At 43.3% G+C, this 24,051-nt stretch overlaps 1 protein-coding gene across 2 annotated transcripts in view; it reads right to left on the bottom strand.

Moving 5' to 3' along the window:
• Positions 1-24,051, bottom strand: part of TECPR2 (tectonin beta-propeller repeat containing 2) — a 626,110-nt gene that overhangs the window by 564,447 nt on the left and 37,612 nt on the right. For both annotated transcript variants that reach the window (XM_086937834.1, XM_086937835.1), the window contains exon 2: positions 3,407-3,519. The gene's annotated coding sequence lies outside the window, so the exon portion shown is untranslated. The remainder of the gene's footprint in view (positions 1-3,406; positions 3,520-24,051) is intronic.

Here is a 24,051-nt window from a genome sequence, read left to right as displayed (position 1 = left end):
CTTTAAGGCATACATTCGTGGGATCTGCATTTCATAACACAATGGGGTATTATGAGATATTCACAACAGTTTAGCACGAGTAGTGGCCAAACTCATAGACATTGACAGGGAGAATACTCCCCATCAGCTTTACATAAGCGCTCAGTTCTTCTGGAAGAATTTTGTAATCTTGCTGAGGGAAGCAACTCTGCTCGGCAAATACTCTGCAACGCGGAGATATGGTGAGGGTGAACACCCTGGACGAACGTTGGCGTCCCCCCTCCCCCCCAGCTTCCAGGCATATTACCGAAGTTAGCCTCCCGGGTATCGACCAATGAAGGTATAATACATGAGATAATCACGTACTATAAATCTTTATGTACTACTCGCTTGTCATCTGATTCTGCAGCACGCCATACTCATCTCAAAGAGGTTGCCATAGTCTGGCTTACCACCGGCCAATCTAAGTTCTTAAAAGAGCATTTTGCCCGGGCAAGAGACTCCTTGGATGGCACTAAAGACCCTGGCCTTGATGGCCTTCTGCTGCTTTTTAAAAAGTGTATAAAAACATCTTAATTCCTCAGCTGTTGACGGTCTATGTCGTACAGACCGCTTTCCTTACTTAAGTTTTACAATAAAATTCTTGACAAAGCAATCGCTATTAGGCTATCATTGTTGAATGACCAAATAATCTCTCCCATTCAGACCGGGTTCATACCACAAAGGTCCATGTCGCTTAATCTTCGTGTCTTCTTCTCCATTCTGAATAGGGTATCTCCTGAAACACCTGCAGTGGTCAGCCTTTTAGATGCGGAGAAAGCATTTGATTCTCTAAAATGGCTTTCTCCATGCGACATTACGCAAACTTGGCATTCCCAACAGATTCACTTCCTTTGCTTGTCTAATATATTCAAACCCCACTGCCTGTATTCAAATTATTGGCTCCATCTCTGAACCCTTGCCAATGTCCCGAGCCACCAGACAAGGCTGCCCACTTTCGCCATTATTATTCATCATAGCCATGTTCCCCTTGATACGTCACCTTAAAGAGCACCACATGCACCAGGCCTTCAATTTAAATCTGGGTCTCTTCTCGTGTTCATGTATGTTGACGACATACTATTATCTGTCAGACATCCCTCAGACTACTTGGACCCTATAGTTCGGGAGATTGTCAGATTTAGTGGCCTTTCTAGTTTGTGCATCAATTGGGCGAAATCAGAATAGCTACCTCTTACTGATGCCACCATTTTCCCCCACTTGTGAATATCCTTTTAAATAGTCTGCCGATACCACCAAATATCTCGGGTTGTTTTACACAGAGACAAGTAACAAATCATTTGCTTGAAGCATGGTCCTGCCCTGGATAGACTATCAACGCAGGTTGACCGGTGGATATGACAACCCCTCTACATGGCTGGCCATATAGCCATTATAAAAATGACGGTCCTTCCTGGTTTCTTGTCCTTATTCGTTAATATACCTATTCCTACAAAGAACGCATTCTTTACATTGTTACGCAGCTTACTTCTGAAACTAGTTCGGGCTGATCGCAAACATCAAATCGCCTGGGAAACCCTCCCTGTTCCGTATGATCACAGCGGCTTCAACATTCCTGATTTCCTTATTTAATTTTTGGTCGCCCAGGCTCATTTTGCATACTATTGGTTTCACCCAGAGGCCTGTCTACCTTACATCAAACCAGAGCATGATTTAGCAGACCCCATTCTGCTAAATGCTCTACTACCACACGGCCTTCAGTTGGACCCACTGAACATTCAGACCCTGTCTACTACCTGCTGGGCATGGCGGAAGCCTAGAGGGGCACTGGATTCCGATTTTTTTTTATTCCCCCGAATTACCCATTTTCATGAACCATTGGCTACCACGAACATCTGAAAAGCTGGTGCAACTCACCTTGGCCACACATTTTCTCCATACCGTTGGGGATTTGTTCCCCTATGAGCATGCTTTATCACACACTAACGATGCTACACATATATGGATAGATTTGTCATTAATAGGTTACATAGCCTGTTGCAGTCCCATATACCTTCCTACCATCTCGCCCTTGAAGACTTCCCTCCACTCACTCTTTTGATAGCCGACCCAGACAGATCACATTTGATCACCTAGCTTTAACGCACTTGCATGGCTCTTAAAACATACCCATGACAGCAAGGTGCAACAGAGCTGGGTAGAAGACCCGGGTCACCCCATCACCAACAAAGACTGGACCGTTTGCTGCGCACAGATTAAGCAGGTATCCAAAAACCATGGTCTTAAGCTCCTCCATTTTCGCTTTTTGCATAGATCCTATACTACTCCTATTGGACTAGCCAAGATTGACTCTAGTAGGTCATCCCTCTGCTCTAAGTGTCGGCTCCCAGAAGCAAATTGTCTACACTTGACTTGGACTTGTCCAGTCATTGCCACATACTGGACGGAAGCATTCATCTTCCTTTCACAGATGATCTCCCTATAACTAGACCCCTGATCTTCTCTAGCATTGCTGGGCAATGTTTCAACCATTCCGGTAAGCTACAGCAGATTTACTGCCATTGCTCTATTACTGGTGAAAAGAAAGATTACAATCCATTGGCGTAATTGTATATGCCCCACCAGTAAAGCCTGGCTCCAAAGCATGAGATGCTGCTACCTAATAAGCGAGGTCTACTCCACCCAACAGCCCCCCTCTGCTCGACCAAAAGACATTAGGCAGCCTCTCCATGCTTATTTGCTTCCCTTAAACGTAGACTCCCCATTGCTGTCCCCCCAAATACCCATTACCTCACTATCCTCATATCATACCAGCCAATACACTAATACACGACACCTCATAGGCATTCCAATCTATTTCTCCTAAAACTTCATATTCGTCTGCTCCCCTGTATACGTATCAATGACCTTTTTCCTTTTATTGGTACGTGACCAAGATGCATTGTCCAACTATGTCAAGCTATACACATATGTAAAACTCATAATGTTGTCTTGGGCCTCGCCTTCTTTTAATTCCTTTCTATCTGTATTTCACTTATGAAAATGCTTCAAAAAACATTTTAAAAAAGTTTGTACATTTTAACTCTTCAAAACACACCTAAATGCCCAGTACTGCCTTCGTTTTTCCAGGTCAACCCACCCAACTGACCAAAACTAAAATGAAATGTTTATCTTTTGAGAGACATTCTCTTGCACCAATTTGTTACCTGATCTGAAGGAATGTTCCCATGACTATTGTTTAAAAGGTTAGACAGAGCTATAAATGTATTTGCTTCATTAGGCTCTGCTAAGAGAAAACAGTGGCTCAGTGTCTGGCATCTTGCTATTCCTCCGAGGTACTTTGAATTCTTCATAAGTATGAACTATGCAGATTACTGAAATGGAAAATAGATTAATAGACATGCATTATGTAGAATATCAAACTTACCAGTGTACTTAGTGATGGCACATACTGATATGGACTTCTGCCAACCTTCAAGGTTCTAAATCTGAATGGATGTATTCTCTTCTGCCTAAAGTATGTTCTGGAGAAACTGCATCCTAAAAAAAACCCAAAAAAGATAATTCTGTTATCAATGGTGACATGTTGAATGCGACTGTCACAAGGGTAATAAACTTACTTTACTTTCCCACTTTATTTCTGTCATATCAATACAACCAAAGAGTAGCAGAAGGCAATCTTCATCCTACTAACATGTCTGGAAATGAATGACCTTTTCCATTATCAAGACATTTGATTAATTACATCTATGAAAAATAGTCTGACATTTTTGGGAGCCCCTGCACTCAGGTGGAGCCAGTTTGCTACTGGCACTCTGGACTGTGTATTATAATATCTATTTAAGGCATGTAGACTCGCCTGATAGTCGTGAATATTTTAAGTATCATTTAAAGGGAGAACGAGGCAACAAAAGTGGAGTATAAACAGTGCGGAAGGCGCTTCGTGTCAACTGGCAATAGTTGTCCCGTCTCCGCCTTCTTTCCTCAGTGACTGCATGAATTTGAAAGGGATGTAAATGATATGGGATGTTTTGTTGTTGCTGTATGCTGCAGCAAGATAGGGTTTCTTTGTGGGACTAATGTACAACTCGGTAGGAGAATATCCACAGATACCCCCAATAAACAATGCCAATGTGACTCCTACAGAAATGGCTCCAATGAAATCTTTGAACCAGCTTACAGCATTTTGCAATGCACAACATTACCTGTCATGTCCTTTCCTACAGCCCTGCTTGGTTTAGCACTAGACAATCAAATGTATAGATTATCATCAAACATATTTCCGAACAGAAACTAAGAGCTCTCATTGGATCTAATCTTTGAACATGCTGCTCTGTCCTGGAAGAATAATGAGGCATAAAAGGGAAACTGGCTAACTCTGCAGCCTGCATTACATAAGTCCTGGGTGGGCAGGGCTTTTGTTGGCGGGAAGAACGGTGAGCAGCAAGACCCGGGCAGTGTAACTGGATCAAGCCGGAACAAGCTGGAACTGGAGGCCACACCAGGTGCAGGCTATGTGTCCAAGTGCCTATTATTGAAATGAAAACATACCATCAAAGCTAAATGTCTCCCTATGAGATCTACTCCACAAAAACTTTATCAGGAAAAAAAGCTGTCATTGCTGTTCTGTTTCCCAAGTAGGCCCACTGTGGGTCAAACCATAACTGGGAAAAATGCAGGACTATTTTGAAAAGGACTTTACATTTATGGTGGGACGACAGTTGTCTATGGAGTGTGTTTACTTCCACATTCAGAACAACCACCATATGACCAGCTATAGACATCAAGTTTCTTATCCATAGCTAAAAGACAAAACCGCATCCCAGGACCGAAAGAAATCTCTTCAAAGCTAAATGTACTGCCCTGAAATCTAACACATTTAAGTGAATTGGACTATACTCCTGGCTTCAAAGAAAACCCCCTTTTTTGGCTAGGTGGGCTCCCAAACAAACCAGGTATGCATCAGTTTGATTCACTATCTGAGGCCTATGGGTCTGAAACAGAAGCCCATAACGCAATTTCTTGGACTGCCCCCATCACAAAATATGTTGCATAGGGAAAGCAAAATTCTGTTCTTGAACATAATGTTGTTGTTTTTTTTTAAAGTCCTTCTGCACCTACAAAACCTACAGAATGAGTTTTCTGTGGAGACCGATGTGGGAAACACGCAAAAAATAAAACATACAATTGTCAGGTTAGCCCAACTTTTAAGTCGTATGATAGAGTCTTTTGCAGTGGAAATACAAACTCTACAACTATATCTAGGATAGTGCAGATAAAATTGTATATGTTGTGTCGATATCAAAAAATATCTTTTTTTGTTAATGCAAAAGCCAAGTCATGTAAAACAGTGATGCTATTGTCTAAATATTTGATAACTTATTTTGTAGCTATCTTTTGATCAGGCAGTCATCCAGGTAAGGAATGCATGGATGCAATGTATTTGGAGAACAAACACCACTGCTGCTATTATTTAAATGAACACTCTATGGAACTAACAACAGGACAGCAAATTGGTAATGTCTCCTATGACGGAGAGATTGGAAAGTATATTGGCATGACCAGTGCAAGATGGCATTCGGGGAGCCGATAAATAACAAGATCATGGAGGAGAGGGGCAGCTAGTGATGTGACCCAAAACCACTGAGCAGGCTATTTATGGACAAAAAAAGATCTAAACGAAGGAGGAGAGAAGACAATGGTGGAGGAGAACGAGCAGGGAGAAGAGACAACACCGGAGCAGTAATCACACGGACAGGGCACAGGAAGGAGAGGAGTTGAGGCAGTAACAGCAAAGGTAGAAATAGCATCAAACGATTCTGAGGTTATGGACCGGAGCGGGACCCAAGGAAGATCGGGATGGAGTCGGCTGAGATGGGAGCGAGTGGGTTTACACTTCCAGAACCCAGCTAACCAAGGATAGAGGAACAGAGTTCTCCGACATACACCATGCTGCATGGACAGAGCCGTGCCTACATGCATGCTTGTACGTACCAAGCTACATGGACATTTGCTCACAGGGTACCTCAGATCTAATATCATTCCAACGGGGTTACAAGTCAGAAACGAACCAGCTATATTCGTTGATAATCCCAAATTTAAAGAGGGTTTTAGCTTTGTGGCCAACAACTGCTCCCGGCACTGGATGGTGCTGGGAGTAGAGACTGCTAAGGATCAAGTAGAACAACTCACCAAGGAAATCCAGGACCTCAAAGCAGAGATCGAGAGCCACTCAGCATTTGCAGATGCAAAAAACACCCTTGAGAAACTAAACAAGACCTTGAAAGACTTTGATGTGGAGACTCAAACAAAAAAACTAGAGAAACTTGCAAAGGACATCCAGTACTACGATCGAAAAAAGACATATCCCTACTTACAACCGGACTATTACAGACAGGACAACCAAGGCCGCTTTCAAAACAGAGGACGTGGGGGATACAGAGGCAGACGATTCACCAACTTCTCTGACTCATCATATAGTGGAGACAGTGAGAACGAGGGCAACCAATCAGGTGGTAATTATAATCAGCAAGACCAATGGTATCAACCCCCCCAGCAACACATGAGTGGACCCCAATCGCCTTTTTTAGGAGATACCCAATGGAGACCACCGAGAGGAAGAGGCAGAGGGGCGTGGAGCGGACGCTCGAACAGAGGCCAGAACCAGCAGAATTGGGATGGTGGAAGACAACAAGGCCAGACCAACAAGCAGGTGAGATTCCAACCCGAGGACCACGGGGAGAGAACCACCAGGAGGAAGACCTACAGGTGGTAATGCCGAGGATCAATCCTAACACCAGTCCCATCATTAATCTTTCCAGTTATACACTAACACAGAATGAATCAAACATACTCTGCAAGGGACTATCATTTGTGCCTACATCGCATCCAAATCGATTTAATCTACAAGCAGAATTAACTGGATTCTTCAGAAAACTCAGATTAAAATACTTCTTTACCAACAAACCCACAGGAATCACAACTGCCTTTACCAATCTGAGACCACCCTCTACCTTCATGCCAAGCATGGCCTCCGTATCACACAAAATATTGACCTATGAAAGTGTGGTCTTAAGGGATGTACTCCAAGTACTAAAAGAGAAGTCATATGTGAAATACAACATCACAGCAGGTGAGAAGATAGCACTGAACTCCCTCAAGAACAACAAGTCCATAGTAATTAAACCTGCGGATAAGGGGGGCTCCATTGTCATGCTTAACACAGAGGATTACAAGTCGGAAATCCATTCCCAACTGATGGACGGCATCAGCTACAGACCAGTGATGGGTGACCCGACCCCGGGAATCAGAAAGGAGATCCAAACACTGACCAAACAAGCCCTGGAGTTAGGCTTTATTACGAACAAAGAACTGTCATACCTCAATGTGGAACAGCCAAGGACACCTACAATCTATGTACTCCCAAAAGTCCATAAGAACCCACTCAAACCACCTGGACGCCCTATCATCTCAGGATGCGGATCGCTCCTGGAACCATTATGCAAATATGTTGATGTTTTCTTAAAGCCACTGGCAGAGGCAACCCCCACTTACCTCAGAGATACTATGCAAGTCATCAATTTCATAGATCAAACACCTTTTAACAAGACCAGCCAAATCCTGGTGACAATGGATATTATTTCACTTTACACCAGCATACCCCAAAGACCTGCATTAAACTGTATCAAGAGAGTTCTTGAAAGACGAGACCAACCAGCCACAGTCCCCACTGAATTCATAGTGGACTTACTTGAAATTGCGATGACCAAGAATTACTTCATTTTTCAAAACAAATTCTTCATTCAAAGCAAGGGAGTCGCTATGGGTGCTGCATTCGCACCGGACCTGGCGATTCTCTATATGTCTGAATATGAACATGAATGTATACTGGCAGCAACCAATCCTTATCGTGACATGATCTCCACTTGGCATCGATACATCGATGATGTCCTGATGATTTGGACAGGCGATGAAGGCTCTCTACATGCATTCCTAGCATGGTTGAATACTCAATCAGATGATATCAAGTTCACCATGACAATGAGCACAGAATCTATCGACTTCCTCGACATCACCATTAAAGTGGACAATGACCACCTCTATACCACCCTCTTTAGGAAACCGTCTGAGCGGAATTCACTTCTAAGGTATACTAGTCACCACACAAGGGCCCTGAGGGACAATTTACCTTTTGGTCAATTCCTCCGTCTACGGAGGAATTGTTCCCGCAAAGAGGACTTTTTCAAAGAATCAGATGATCTAATCACCCGTTTGGTGGACAGAGGATATCCGCAACGCCTGGTAAAAAGATCACGAAAAAGAGCTTGGTACCAAGATCGATCATCTCTTCTAATACCAAAGACACGGAACCTCCCAAAATCACGTATGATCTGTGTGACCACATTCTGCACTAAGAGTAATGCAATACGCAAAATAGTGAACAAACACTGGAACCTTATCGCAGACACCCTAGACAGCCCGGACCCCCCGATGCATGCTTTCAAAAAAGCGAAAAGCATAAAGGACCATGTAGTACGCTCAATGTTGGAAAGCCCTACAGCACCTACTCTACAACGGATGTGGAATCTCCCCGATGTAGTGGGCCATTTCAAATGTACAACATGTAAAGCATGTCCAACATGCTGGGAAACCAAACAACTGGTGTACAATGAACTGACTATAGATCTCAAGTCTTTCACGAACTGCAACACAAGTGGAGTCATTTACGCCATTCTATGCCCCTGCAACTTGATGTACGTCGTACAGACTAAACAAAAAGTAAAAAATCGAATCTTTCAACATTCCAGCAGAATACGATGCTCTACAGTTGGAGCACCACTGGTGGAACACTTTAAGGAACACAACCACACTCCTGAATCACTGAGATGGTTAGTCCTGGAAAAGATAACTCTGGGACCACGTGGGGGCAATGTGAACTCTATAATGAACATCAGAGAATGCAAATGGATGCATTTATTGAAAACTGTGAGCCATGGACTCAATGAAATGGATGCCAATTTTGCCCAAATGGCCGGACTAAATCCAGATTGACATCTTGCTAAAATAGGCGATTTGACATTCCGAATAATCCATTAGGTTTTTTTCTGAATATATTCAATTGGTAAAAACTTGGTCTCTCGATATGACCAAACCAGTTTTAGACAGATTCTAGTGGCTGCCAAGACTGCGATAGCATTGAATGGTAATCTATATCATTAACTTTGACTTACACCATGAAATGGGAAGAGAGAGACTTTAACTGTGTTCCTTAATGATATCCAACAATAACTATCAACTTTCCCTATAAGCCTTGATTTGTGTGGATTGTCCTTCCTGTTTTTGAATAATGTAATATCAATGCTCATTTGTAAATGCAGTTACACTAGAATGTACTATATACTGTTCGATTGTTAATGTAATCACACTATTACCATTTGACATTTGCTCCCAATGTTTCACCAGCAATATGGATGTTCACCACGACACCACTTTCCATCCTGGGTAGAATGGCACTTTGTAGACATTCCCCTTCTCGCCTAGACATGCTCTTTGCAGAGATCCCCTCCCTCACGCAAGATGCGTTAGTAAAAGCCGGCGCTTTAAGCCCCGTCCTAACAGTGATTGGCCCTTTGAAGTCGAGCCTCCAACCCGACTATCATCCAGCGGCTGCACCGCGAGTTGTTCATTTCCAAACCAGAACCCCAGTGGTCGGACCACGAACGGCGAGATTAGAGTAAGTCTTGCTTTCACCCGACTAGGATGAATTAAGCCTTAGTGTGCACTCGTTAAAATGCTCAGATCATTTCCCAGCCGTGAACCCGAGAGATCGGTTTCCAAGCGGCACGCTTTAAACATGCCCTACTGCAACTCGACTTTGTTGTTTTAATACTTAACTTGCACGCGCGATTATTCCCCAAATCAAACAACAGACTACATACGTTGGTCTGCGTTAAATATTAATCTTGGGTTGATTTATTATTTTCGTTTAGTGCGTTTAGTGGCACATGACTCATCTGATTTTAAAGGAGCTCATTTACCATTGCAGCGGCTCTGTGCGTTTCTCGAGGCAATTAAATGGCCGTTTCTTTTCTTTTCAACTAACGATAGTCAACACTCCGTGGGGGTATTAAAAATATTTTTTAATATCTTTCCACACAGCGCGCTCAACATCTGTGACTAACAGGACACAAGCCTGGAGCAACTCGTTTATACGTGTCAGGAGCAGTCCCATAAGTAAGTTCCCCTTTCCAGCCAGAGCTTTATTTGCCTAGCAGCATGTGTTAGCTAGCGACTGAATTTCAGTCTTTATTAATTTCTCAACAGATTTCCCAGGAGCACTACCATGCCCATTACCAGACGGCAAAGGTCTTTACCGTCTTGAAGATGTATGTAATTAATTAATTTTTACCAAATACTGAATGTAGTATATACACCCACTCATTCATAATATAGAGGTGATTGATTCCCTTACTATATATTTTTGTAGGCTCTCACTACTCTCAGTCCTGATGAAGACCCCAACATGAGGCAACAGTCACCCTTACAGCGTATTTTGGGGGTCGAAACGTAGACTACGCCACTCAAGCACAACATAGGACGCAAGGAAATTAATGAATTTAAACCTATGTTTGATGCATCTTTGGAACCATGTACCTAACGATTGTAAAGGCATCTTGATTTTTACGTGATGTTCTTAAACCAGTCACACCACCTTTACCCGGTCCCTCACAACTTGCACACCTTCCCCTTTCTTTCCTCTGAGAGCACATTTAAATGTAATGATTATATAATTGCATTTTATCTCTTCATGTGTTTTGGATACAAGCTCAATAGCTCGCAAAGTAATAATGCGTCAATACTAACTATGCATAAATAAATGCATACTAAATACACATTTGGTTCAATGTACATTACTTTAACTTTTTTCATGTATGACGAATGAATTTGTGGTGGGTACTATTTTGATACAAATACTGGATTTAACATATAAACTGTAATCTAACCAGGACCACCGTTTTTCTGTATCGACTATTGGACCCCGGTCCTGGAGTTTTTAGGGTCTACCCCTTTCTTACTCCTACATGCATGTAGCACAAACCTTTATGTGTATCTGGCACAACTGGTAGCACCCAGAGTGGCAGGTTGACATTAAGCACTGCGCATTTTTCCAGCAAGCTAGGTGAGAGCCTATACCCCCAGCACATGTGTAGTAGTAAGGGTTGTTATGCGGACATCACTAAATTAACCAGTTAATACAGAGTCTGATACAGTGGTATTTTTGTACTTCCTTTTGCTGGGGACCTGCACTAGAGCCTCAGAAGTTGTTAACTGCATGGAAACAGGGAGAAGGACAATACTCAGGGAGCCAGGAGTATTAAGACTCCTGCTAGACTTTCTCCTCAAGATACTATTCAAAAATATATAGCTGTGAATTCCCGATGTATACTGGCAAACCAGCATCCCAACAATAAATCCCTTATCAAGCCTGATTTGGTGGTGTCCAGATATAAAATAACATAACATGTGTATTTGTAAAGCACACGATTACCCGAAGGTGTCCTGGCGCTGAATAACAGATGTTTATTGTTACCAAACTTATTGGTACTCATTTTATCGACCTCAAATGGATGAAAGGTTGAGTGGACCCGCTGGGATTTGAACCTGTGACCATGTGGTCGAACACAGGCCCCTGCAGTGGGTGCTTTAGTCCACTGAGCCACCAGACCCGGCTTACTGAAGCACTAGTTAATGAATTGAATGGTGAGAACGGGCAGCAATTCTTGCCATGTCTTGGTACAAGGAAATATCTGGAATATGACCCTTAACTTTCTATCAAGCGAGAAGCATTTGGTATAGTTCCTTCTGCAAAAACACATGGAAACATGGAAATAAAAGGTGGAAGGGTGTTTACAGCTGTAAGACTTCTGCCGAATGGGAGTGCCCATAAATAAAGCACCCAATGATCGGGGGTAATGGCCTCCCATCGGGGCTAGAAGGCTTCCATCTGTCTACCAAGTGAAATACCGAGATATATTGATATATTGATATCATCCTAAATCTGTGCTGCTGCCACTACAAAGACTGCAAGATGTTTTTGGACTGTTGAAGAATGCATTATAAGGAAAACATTGGTGGTACAGATGGGGAAACTGGCATTGTGGAGTGACTAATGCTCATGGGCCTACTCTGCTTGAACTTGTTAGTGGTAAATCTAAATCTTTTTACAACTACAAATTGCAGGGAATATTACACCTCCTCAGCAGCTCTTTTGATAAGTGCAAAGAATGCATGCTTCTCATATGGTGGTCCATTTAGCAGTACAGGAGTCATCCTCAGTGGTTGGATCTACTCCACTAGCATTTTACAGGACAAGCTAGAGGTCCTTATCGGAACGCTGCATTGGAAGGAGGTAATTATTCTCACCATCATCGTCATTATGCATGAAGTAGGGTTCAGAGCATCCCAAGATGTCTGAGGAAGCGGTGTGGCGCCGCGGCTACGGCGACTGACTCCGGAATCTGGGGATCACGGTTCGATCCCCGGCACCAGCGGCAGATTGGCCCAGCACCATGTGACTCTGGACAATAGCTTGCTTAATCTTCCCGATGGCCCCCAGCGCCTAGAGAACCTTACGGGTGATTGCGCGCTTTACAAATGTGGATTATTATTATTATTATTATAATCTGACTCAAATAAATCTTTAAATCTGGTCATAATCGCATGTCTCATTATCTTTTTCGTACTTTGTTATTTCTTCTTCTCCAAGTTATACTTTGCCTTCCATTTTTGACTATTTGGAGAATGAAACCCGATCACAGAGAATACAAGTACCACTGGCTAATGTCAAATGCAGACAAGGAAATGGGCTGGTCTAACCTGGACCAGAAAGTCAACTCTCACCATTGATTCCAAAGAATCATTAGGGGCGTTGGGTGGCATGTCAGAGGTCAAAGGATAGGATGCCATCAAAGATCGCTACCATTGACTATTTGAAAGTGTGTGTTTGGTACTGCGAGGACCTAAAAGATAGACAAAATGTTAGGTTTTATATTTGCCCCCACTCTAATCAAGGACAAGGAAGTCAGTGTCATTTTGCAACATCTACTTAACTGAAAGTTTCATAGGGGTGTTACAGCAAGAGACATTTGCGAGTCAAAGCTAGATTACTTTTCACCAGTACAAACAAATAGTATAATAAAGTTACAGACATTGCACAACTTTGCCGCAAAAGTGGTTTGTTTTATCCATGAGCAGTAATCTGAAGATTCCACTGCCTGGGCTGCCGTTTTATGCGGAAATGATGGTTAAAGGCCTGGCACTTTCTAAGACAGTCATATCTAAAGGTAGGTTGCATTCAGCACAAGCAAGCCAGCTCTGAATTTGCTCCTTATTGTAGCATATCAGTTTAAGTCCACTTTTCAATTCAGGAAACAGATTAGGAAATGTTGTTCTAGTCTTCTCAGGTTGGGTTCCTATTGGTCAGAAGTCAATTCTTGGGGTGGTTTAGCGCTCTTTGGCGATGACCATTCAAATGGAACTGATCATTCAATTAAGCCAGGTATCCTCTTTCTCCTGCTTCGGCATTTTCAGATAATAAACAACCCTTTTTATCTCCCACAGCTTTGACTGACACAGAAACACACACACACACATACACACACACACTTACCCTCACCCTTTTCTGTGTGGTCACCCCCAATTTTATGCCTTTTGCAGGACCCTATTTTTTGATGGTTTTAGAATTCTATGCACTTTACTCCTGGTAAACCAGGAGAAAAAGTGCCTGTGCCCCCCTTTACATATGTTGTATTGGCTTCTCCTAATCAGCATTATTATCTTGCCAATGAGCCCATATTATATGGCATAGGAAGAGCACAGAGGGCCTGGAAGTTAAATTCCACTAGTGAAATGCAGCACCTTTTGTGCCATCCACTACAGGCAGGGCAAACTTGACTTCAGGCCTAATATGTGTAGCCTGGCTACTGCAGTGTTAACCCTGCAGTACGACCACTCAAAATAAACCTTTTTGAGAGGATCAAATCTTCCTTTTAAATATTGCTATCCACAAGGTAGGGTGAATGGTGTTTAAAAATGTAACTTATAGAATGTTACCATGCCCCTGCAGTGACAAGGCCCCAAAAGCTATTTTCACTGAGAGGCCTAGTGGTCCTATGTAGAAAACCAGAATACAGATTATCATACTAATAATGTATCTTCGGAATGGGACCAGCTAGAAAAATAATTAAACAACTATTTTTAACAGTTATTAGAAATCTAATTCAATGGGGACATCAGATGTTTAACAAATATTAAGGAAAAGTGTTTTTTAGAAAAACACCCTTTACCGGTCTGAACTGTCAGCAGGCTAATTGACATAAGTCTCTGCCAGTTCTCAGCCCGTGCTTAGCCTTCCAGGGGCACGTTTGGAAGATGAGAACAGAATGACAAGTCTTCCGGATCCGCTGCCTAGTTGCTGAAGGACCCTGCTTTTGTCCTACTAGACTTCAGACTCTGGGTTTGCTGGGGGTACAGTACCTGCTTCAAACTCTATTTTAGTGTTAGAATTGAGGGGGCACTAGAATTACCATAGTAATCCCCCCAAACCCTTGCCCTCAGAGTCCACGTTCAGTATGGCAGAAGACTTTCCGCATCGTGAAATTGCCCTGACATGTGGCATTTTGGCCTTCTTGCTGTAAGGCAAACAGGAACTACTGAAAAAGCGGGTGGAGTTGACCCCAGGAACTTTTACTCCAACCCGCTAGCTAGTGTCAGGCATAAAAGTGGCATCTTCAGTCACCCACTTCAGAACACTTTCTGGACCTGCAGAATGTTATAAGAGGATTGGACATGCTCTTTATTACCCAATCGGAGCCCCGTATATCTGAACCTGCTCCCTCTTGTACCTAGGGCAAAGAAGTAGACTCCAAGGGACAGTTTGCAAGCCTCTTTTGTGGCTACAGAGGCAGCACAAGTTGCAAGAAGCCTTTTCCCTAAAGTGCTCGCTGACTAGTGACAACTGGACTTGGACTGGTCTTTTCGTCTGTCTTTGCCCTGATACCCCGAGACAGTTTAAGTGTTCTCCCCTGTGGTCATGCGGGCCTTAGAAGTATACTCTAGTTGTTGGATGGAACTTAAAAGACTAAGTCAGAAGGTAAAATCTTTCACCCGGTCTAAAGAGGTTGATGTATCTGACCTGCACTCCACCTCAGTCAGCCTCAAATCACACTTAGGTCCAGCTTTAACTGGACCACTGACTATCATGTTACTCTATTTTTTTAATTCATTTTGGGATATTATTGTTTTGCAGTTTCACTATACCCGTTTTGGTACTGCATAAATACTGCCCTAAGCCAAGCCTGTCTGCTCTGTGCCATACCTACCAAGGGGGTTAAGCTCTGGTTAAATTGTTAACTTGGATGGTTCTCCCTGACAAGGATTGTGATTATTACCTGAAGTGGGCAGTCACTCACCCTGAAACATAATCAATTTTCTTACACATAATTAAAGGGGTGGTGGGTCACTCCTCTCCTTTAACTGGTCTACATAACTGACATTCAGATTTAGCTTTCACCCACCACAGCATACGGCATGGACCAGTGGACCAGCCCAGTTCAATCACTGACACTCTTACACAGTGAGTGACAGCATTTTGTCTGCACATGGGTGTGCATCAGTCTAAAACAAGCACTGGCGTTGCCAATAGGTTTCGCATTTGGAAAGTTGGAGCTATTGTATTTGTAAATGAGATTTTATATTTATATATTGTTATTGACAATGCCAATACCGATATATAAATATAAAATGTCATTTACAAAACCAATAGCTCCAACTTTCCAAATGTGAAACCTATTGGCAACGCCAGTGCTTGTTTTTAGGATGGCATGCAACTTTAGCACAAAGTTCTTATTTCCAGAATGTGATTTGAAGCAGTTGTGCGGATCGACTACTTTCATATGTAACTGTTCGAAAATCAAAATCCAGATGCCCAAAAGTTCCAAAAATACGTTCTCCGCTGTTAAAAGTAGCATGAAAGCGTAAAAAAGTAACCCCAGCAGGCAGTCACAAGGTTAGGAGCTGCTGCATACTTTCTACCCTTTGTCATCAGTTGTGGTCTATTTTATATACCCTTGCTAGGCTGAGAGGGTTTAACTTTGCAAAGGAGGCGAGCCTAAACCAAGTGCAGGAAAGAATGCGTCGGAGCGAGGCTCCGAACAGCCGTATTTGTGCAAGGAAACCAATTGCATGTGTGTGGGTGCGAGTGGAGATTCCAGGGTTTGTCTCCAGCCGAGGGGAGGGGAGGGGTTCGGAGGAATGCAGGGAATCTGGTCGGGCTGAGTAGGGGGGAGGGGACTGCCTTGGGATAACTTTCATCCTGTTGTTGCATAAACTTGTTAAAAGAAAACCTCATGTGTGGTGAAGCTAGCCTTGAGATGTGTACTCTAGGGGAGGCCAGGCCGTGAGCCCCCTCCAAAACTCAATGCAACGGGAAGCGGAATCAGATGGGTGGAATTCTAGAAGTGTTGTTTTCCATGGAGGTCTCAGAATCACTGTAGGTAACGACTAAAGTGCTTGGTGTCAATTTGTTTAGTAATTGTTTATCGCCCCCTTTCTGCTCTAGCCTGTGTAGTCCCTCTTGAGATCCGTGCTCCCTTGATTCCTGTGTCCCCTGCCATGGGTGGGCCCCGGAGAGTGAGCGGTGCCCCTCGAACTGCATGGAGTTTGCCATCCAAACATCCCGAACGCTGGCCAAGGATTCATTCTGTCCACAGCTGCTCATCTCCTCCGTACACCCAGAAACTCAGTTGGTCTTTTCACCCCTGAAGAGTTTCCTCTTAGGCTTGTGGCCCTTTGTACACAAACTTCAATTAGGTCTTATTTAAAAGGGCGGGTCTGACGTTAGTTTGAAATCAAGTCTGTTTTCCATTTCTTGTAGCCGGGAAGTTCTTGGCAATTAAAGACTAGCAGCCGCCACACCTGCCCTTCGTACTTTGGCTACAACAGGTTGGTGGTGGGTGAAGTATCCCCGAGGAAATGATCAAACTGCCACGTGCTCGGGACTTTCATGTGTGGGGCTGCTACATTGTGGAGAACTGTGCATTCATGTCTTGCAACACTTTGTGCTTTACCTGCGCTTGGAATACATTTGTGACAAGATCGCTGTTGGTTTGGACTGAAAGTGGAGGACTTCACTGACGGAAATGATGTAAAGCTAAACCAGTTGGAGGGAAGCCGGATGGGGGTGGGAGAGCCTGGTGGGGGGGCGGGAATGCGAGCGAGGGGAGGAGAAGTGTGGCAGGCGGATTAGGGAGATGCGCGTGCTTGTGTGGTCACGTGACCCGTTTTTGTGGTCACGTGACTCACATGCACTGTGGAAAAACCGCAGTGGTTTGACGAGTCGGTGGAGCACTTGAATTTTCGCCTATTACATTCGCAAGCGAATGATAATAGGCGAAACCTAAAAAAGCATTTCTATGAAAGTGTTGTTTGGGCCTATGTTTTACTTTGCCAATACTTTTTCTTTCTAACCTTTTTTTCGTTGTTTTTTTTGTCCATTGCTTGTGTGAACTGTACATACCTACTCTCGGTACACTTGTTTTACACTGACCAAACACAGGAATTTATCTCATAATTGAATAACCCTTTTCTGCCAACTTGCAAAAATGTAAATACCAGGCTAAATAGACTTGTAAGTTCTTAAAATGGATATCTGATTATGCAGGTAGGTTTAGCCTTAACTTGTCTTCAGACCTGGCACTCGAATCATGTGCTGTCAACAATAACATAAAACTACAGTGATACATGGCTGGAAAATGAAAAAAGACCAGAAATCCATTGTTTAACCACAAATACATAAGGTGTGTTTCGGAACTCTGAAAGAAAAGGATAAGAGTCAATAGCGAGGGACTTGATCAATACGACATCTTTTATAAGAGGCGTTTCAGACCTATTTGAGAATGTGCCATGGGGTCTTCAGTACAAGTGGAAACGTTTTAGAAAGTCCCATAGCAGAATTTGAAGTGAGGTGAATTTAATTCCAGGTGATGTGCCTTTGGTCACGTATTACCCATTTAGAAAACAACTCTTCCAACCTGCATGTATTCACTTTCCATGGCTGTGTTGAGAAATGTACCCTAGATACCATGGGTAACAATTAGTCATCCACTACAACTAAAGAAACTCTATTAATGCATTTTCAATTGCTACACCATTAAGTAGTTCGTAACATCAAGAATGTATCTTTTCTATGCTGCTTTTATTTGTCCAAGTGCCAATACCTGAGAGGGTCAGGCTGTAATATGAAAAGAGAACCTAAGTGCCAAACAGGACTGTTTCAGCTGCTGCCAATGCACAGGAAAAAGCGAAGAAGTGCTGCCTAATGCCAGAAACCAAGATTCTGCTAAACTAATGGAAAAAGTCACCACCTTGAATACATCTTCTCATGAACAACGTAAAGCTGGAGTGGGAAGGAAGGAACTCCAAGGACATTTCGTGAAAGAGGAGGAGCAGCATGTCTATGGGCCTTTTAAGTTGTCCCTTCCCCCTCAACAGTCAATTTCTAGCCTTCTCAGGGAAGGGTGGAGGAGGGATACTGAAAAGGATACTGGTAATGACTGCCAACAATATTTGATCAGATTCTTCCTCATACACCCTACAGGCTACACAAAGCTCTCAGGATTTCCAGGTCCTTATGTCAGTAGCTCATCCAGTTCAGGTTTCTTGTGTCCTACAAGAAACAAACTACAAGTATTAAAATGCATATTCAACTGAGAAGCACTATTTCTTCAACTCTCTTTTTTTTCTTATTGCTTCCCATTTACGCAGGGTATTCTTGCTGCATTAGATTTAAAAGTTCATTCTTTAGACAGGATTCTATTCAGTGATCTAAGTAACAAGAGCTCAAATTATTTCACTGTAAGAGATCCTGTTTGGAACAATTCCAGTAGTCTGATCCTGGAGCATGGAAAATACAAGCATGTGCCACACACTAATAATGCATAAGATACTAAGCTGCTATTTGAGAGTGTTCTCTTTGCAAGATGTAAAAACCTGGTGCCTCATCTGTGGGCTTCATTGCCCATTACTCTCTGGGATCCCATCATCTCATAGACAAAAGCATGGAACTGTGGAGTTATTGCCTATTCGACAAAAGAAGTGGCCAAAATGCAAAGTAGTTCTTGATATGAATGACTGGCGATTTCTCAGTATTACAGATGGACTCAACATGGTCATAAGGAGCAATATCACTTGGATAGTTATATGGGTACTGCTGGCATCTAGTTTGACCTGCCAGTCAGTGGACTGAAATACAGCAAGCCAAACATAGTGTTTCTTCCTTCAGAGGTAAGTAAAAGTAGTACCATTAAACTGCGTGATAGTAGCACCTGTTCTTAAAAGAGCTTGGAAACAGCAACAATAGTTGTGTTAAGTGCTACTTAAGAAAACAATGGTAATTCTTTTGCAGTGTCTCATAGGAGCAACACTGACATCAAGTGCCAGTAGAATCAGTTATTCTGACCACTTTAGAGGCAGAAGAAACTTACTACAACCTTAAAGATTAGCTTCAGAGATGGAAAGAGATCCTTTTCACCCCAACCCACCAGGCAATATCAGATTTCTTCCTGTAGACCATGTCATAAACATTTTGAAGAAGTTCTATGCAACAAATAGTTTTTACATTATTGTTACGGCCCCTAACTGGCGAGTGATAAATGCCTTACTTCAATTCAACAGTAGATAATATAAAATAAGGCACTTATTGGGCACCATAAGGTGTGGGAGAATACATACAGACAGAACATCACTTAATTGTCTTCTTGACTCCTACAATAATGCCCCAGATAGATATGGAGTCATCTAGAAAGCAAAGAATTAAATCGGTATGTGGATGACACTGAACGGTTTTACAGAGACATTGACAACAGTGACAAACAGCCATATCATCCTGGGCGGGCAAAAAATGATTACCCGTCCTCACTCTTCTGGTCCAAACAAATTGCATTTGACAGCTGGTGGCTGACTGTACAATCTTCCCACACTGATGTAGCTAATTTCTCATTCTTTTGAAATTCACTGCTCACTTTTGATACCTGAGTTTATGAGGTAGATGACTTTCATGTCCCTTTGATTAAAAACAAATGGTCACTAAAAGCAAGAAGCCTGGCCCTTGGTACTCCTCTTAATTAACAGAGGTTAAAACAAAACTCTGACAATTAGAACAAAATTACTGAACAGGCCTACTCCTTTGGCATAATGAAATCGCTAAGAATACTCAACAAGCATTTGCAATGCAATAGGTTTCGTTTGGTTCTGGAGTAGCGTTCTGCTCTCCTAGAAGTGCTTGAACGCCTCATCGGGGCTGGCAAGCGCTATACAAAGGCAAACTTTTTTCCTCTTCTATCCCTGCACTATCCTTCTCAATCCAAATAACAGACCAACATATACACAGCTCAAATTAATTTCATATTACGCTATACTAATATTATCAATAATCCTCTATGGGTTCCCGGAGAAGCGTGCTACTCGCCGAAAAAGTGGTTTGACGCCTCAGCAGGGGTGGTAGGCTCTATATAAATGCAATTACAATACAATACATTGCAGACACCAGTACCATGGGACTACTAGAGGTACTAACACAGCACTAATTTGTTGATAGTTTTCTATCTTTACCCCTGTTGCAAGGCCTCAGAATTAATCAATTAGTTTTTTAAAACCCCTATTGTTCCGCGTCATGTAGAGAAATTAGTACAGAATGTCAGCAGTGTCTTTCTACATCATGACATAGCTTTTGTGGGGTCATGCACCTGTCTTAGGCAGATGCATATGAGAGCACTGCAACCAGTTGCACCCCTCTTCCTGCAAAAGCCTTAAACTGGAAGTCAGAAACACAGGTGCAGCCGCCTCCTGATTCGGCCAAGGGAAGTCTTTCGAGGACAGTCATGCCTGCTGCATCTCCGACAACAGCCTCGCAGCTCTCCCCAAGACTGCACTGGGTGGACGGGGACGCATCCTGCTAATTACAGCGTGCTTGTCCTGGGAAAGTAGGGCAGATTCTCGGCGAGATCCCTTTCTCTTTAAGAACAGTGCAAGACAGGCTGCGCGTTTCCAAATAGGCATCAGTTATAAAATACACGTAAAAAGTTGCAGCGGCACATTGTCCTGAGGGATGGGTTGGTCGAAGTGTTCTTCCAGGGATGAGCGTGCACTACAGGGTGGGTGGGGCCTGCGGACTTGTCGGGCATCGGGTCTAATGTAGCCAGCAGACTTCAACAATGCAACCTGTAGAGGAAAATCACACGGGGGCTCTCTCTTAATTCCAGTCCTCCCTTACCCGTACCTCTTACCTCTAAGGTGGATATGGCTACCAGGCGGCGCGAGAGATCTCTAGCCAGCAGCTCCCTCGGGCTGCTTGTGCTGGGAGAGGCCCTGCGACTCCCGTCGGCAACAGATGCTCCCGGCTCAAACTCCAGACAGGGAAAGAGGTGGTAATCTCCCAGGAAATGGCGCCCGTCCACCTCCTCCTATACCGCAAATTAATTCCTATTACCCTCCTCCTCCTTTACCCCGGCCCAACACCGCCCCTTCCTCCTCCTCCTCGCCGGCCCCTAAAGGGAACACAGACGCGTCTTCAGTACCCTGAGTCAGAACAAACGGTTCGTCCCCCCCGAGGCTCCGCCCACTTCTAGAACAATTGGTTCTGCGCCTCTGACAGCTCTGCGTGAACCCCGCCCATTCACCAGGAGCCGAGGGGGCATCGGCACAGAGGAGCAGCAATTGAATCTGAGGTAGCGGCGCGCCTCAGTGTCTGCCGTAAGAGTAACCCGTGTCGGGGAGGTATTCCTACATTCTTTGCCTTTAGATAGTGTGTAACGCTCCTTCAATTCTCTGACTGGAGCTAGAACAGTAAATTCGTACCCGCTTAAACTGAATTACTCTTGCCCCAAATATTCTGAACGTGAGTTAGAGTGGTAAATTAGCCGGAGTAGCGTCAGCAGCGAGACTGCTGCATTGAGGCACTAGATTATGACAGCAAAACATGAAACCCCAAGGCCGGTGAATGCTGCGTAGTGAATGACCGTTCCCAATCAATGACAATGACAATATACCATGACAGTAAGGAGTCTCTCGGGTTCTGCTCTAGCACCTCAGGAGAAATGGTTGCAAGTTAGATAAAGAAGGCACAACAACTCCTTGTGGGCGTGTTTTTCGCCCTCTCCCCTTCCCATTGGCTGGAAGGTAAAATTCCAGCCAATGGGAAGAGGAGAGGGCGGGACTTAAAAAAAGACACAGAAACGCCCCCGAATCGCGTTCCGAGGGGGAAAGAATGATTGAATGCTACTCTCTTCCAATGGCTAGCCTCCATTTATGGAGCTAGCCAATGGAAGAAGGGGCGGATTCAAGTCCCCCATACTGTAAACAAAAGCTTTCGCCTGGGCGGAGCACTGCTTCGCAGTGCTCCGGCCAGGTCGAAACCTAAAAAGCAGTATTTTCACATTTGTAATGAATTAACTCACTATGTCCAGGCAGTTGCAAGATATATCCCCTTCTCAAGAATTATGTGGTCAGCTCAACCCATTATCTATTGAGAAGGTCTCAGTCTTATGAGATAACCTAAACTCAGGTCCCTATCCATTTGCTGCAACAGAGTTGTAACATTGCTCCTTCCCTCTTAACATCTTCACGCCCTTTTCAAAAGGGTCTGCAAAATCAGGTTCATCGTTTGACCCTTGCCCTATCTTTATTCTTAATCAAATCTGCCAGGCAGTTGCCACCCCTATGGATGCTCTCCTGAATTGCTCATTGGAGCATGGCTCTATTACATCTACATTAAAAGCAGCTATTGTTATTCCTTTCTTTAGAAAGCATTGAGTAGACCTACTAATCTGAGCAACTTCCATCCTAACTATCTACATTATCTGGAAGACCACGTTGCTAAACAATTCTGTGCTCACTAACAAAATAATACATAGTTGTACAAATTGAAGGAGGGCTTCCGCCCAGCCCACAGCACAAAACTGTCTCTTTTCTCCATCACTGATTATCTTAGACTGAAACTAGACTTGGCCATATCAATGTTTGATTTAATTGGATCGTTCAGCTGCCATTGACATGGTGAAGCAATCCATATGTTTAGACAGAGTCAGGGCAAGTGGCGATGCTGGTATGGCTCTCCATAGGCTAATAATCTTTCTTTCTGGTTACACCAGCTGTGAAGCTTGCTTTCTATAATGCTCAGCAGCTCTTAGCATTAGGGTTTGGATTTCCTCAGGGCTTCTCGCTTTCACCTTTTTAACATCTATATAAGTCCACCTGCAAGTGCACTCTACAATGGACATCAGAACATACATGTATGCGGATAATACAAAGCTACTGCTGCACCTTGCTGGCAGTCCTTCTTCCCACCATGCCTTCCATCAGACCATATGTTTATTATGGGAATGGATTAGCAGCAATAGGTTTAAGCTTAATGCAGAGAAAAATCTAATTGTGATTCTCAATGGCAAAAGTTATTTATGGATTGATACGAACTGGTCTACGGAGATGGGCCTACTGCAACTCTGTAAAAACTTGAGAGTAACAATTCAAAAATAACCTCTCCCCGGCTGGCCAGGTGTCCTTGGTAGTCTACACTTGCACTTAGTGTCTAAGATCAATGAAAAAGATTATCTAATTTCTGGCAACAGATGGCAAATGCATGACAGTATCTGCTCTCATTAGATCAAGCGTAGACTATGGTAACTCACTCTATCTTGGTTTTCCACACTAATTGCACAGAAACTCCAAGTTGCCCAGAATGCAACAACTCACTTACTTCTTGGGGCTTTTCGCTGTTCTTGTGCTAGCCCAGTTCTTTCTCATCCATACAGGTTACTTATAAAGGAACTGATTTATTTTAAATCTCTATGTATAGTGTACTCTTTGGAGAATTTCTCACATTTATTAGGAGCCATTTTTACAAAAGGTACTGTCCAAATAGAACGGTTCATTTCATCTCGACCAACAATTTTTTGTTCCCAAGTCAAATAAACATAGGATTGATGATCGCAGATTTGCTATATGCTCCATTAAACTATG

Source organism: Lissotriton vulgaris, chromosome 9 (assembly GCF_964263255.1).
Source record: "Lissotriton vulgaris chromosome 9, aLisVul1.2, whole genome shotgun sequence".
NCBI lineage: Eukaryota > Metazoa > Chordata > Amphibia > Caudata > Salamandridae > Lissotriton > Lissotriton vulgaris.
Note: the sequence above shows the minus strand (reverse complement) of the source record. Positions and strands in the feature narration are given on the sequence as shown.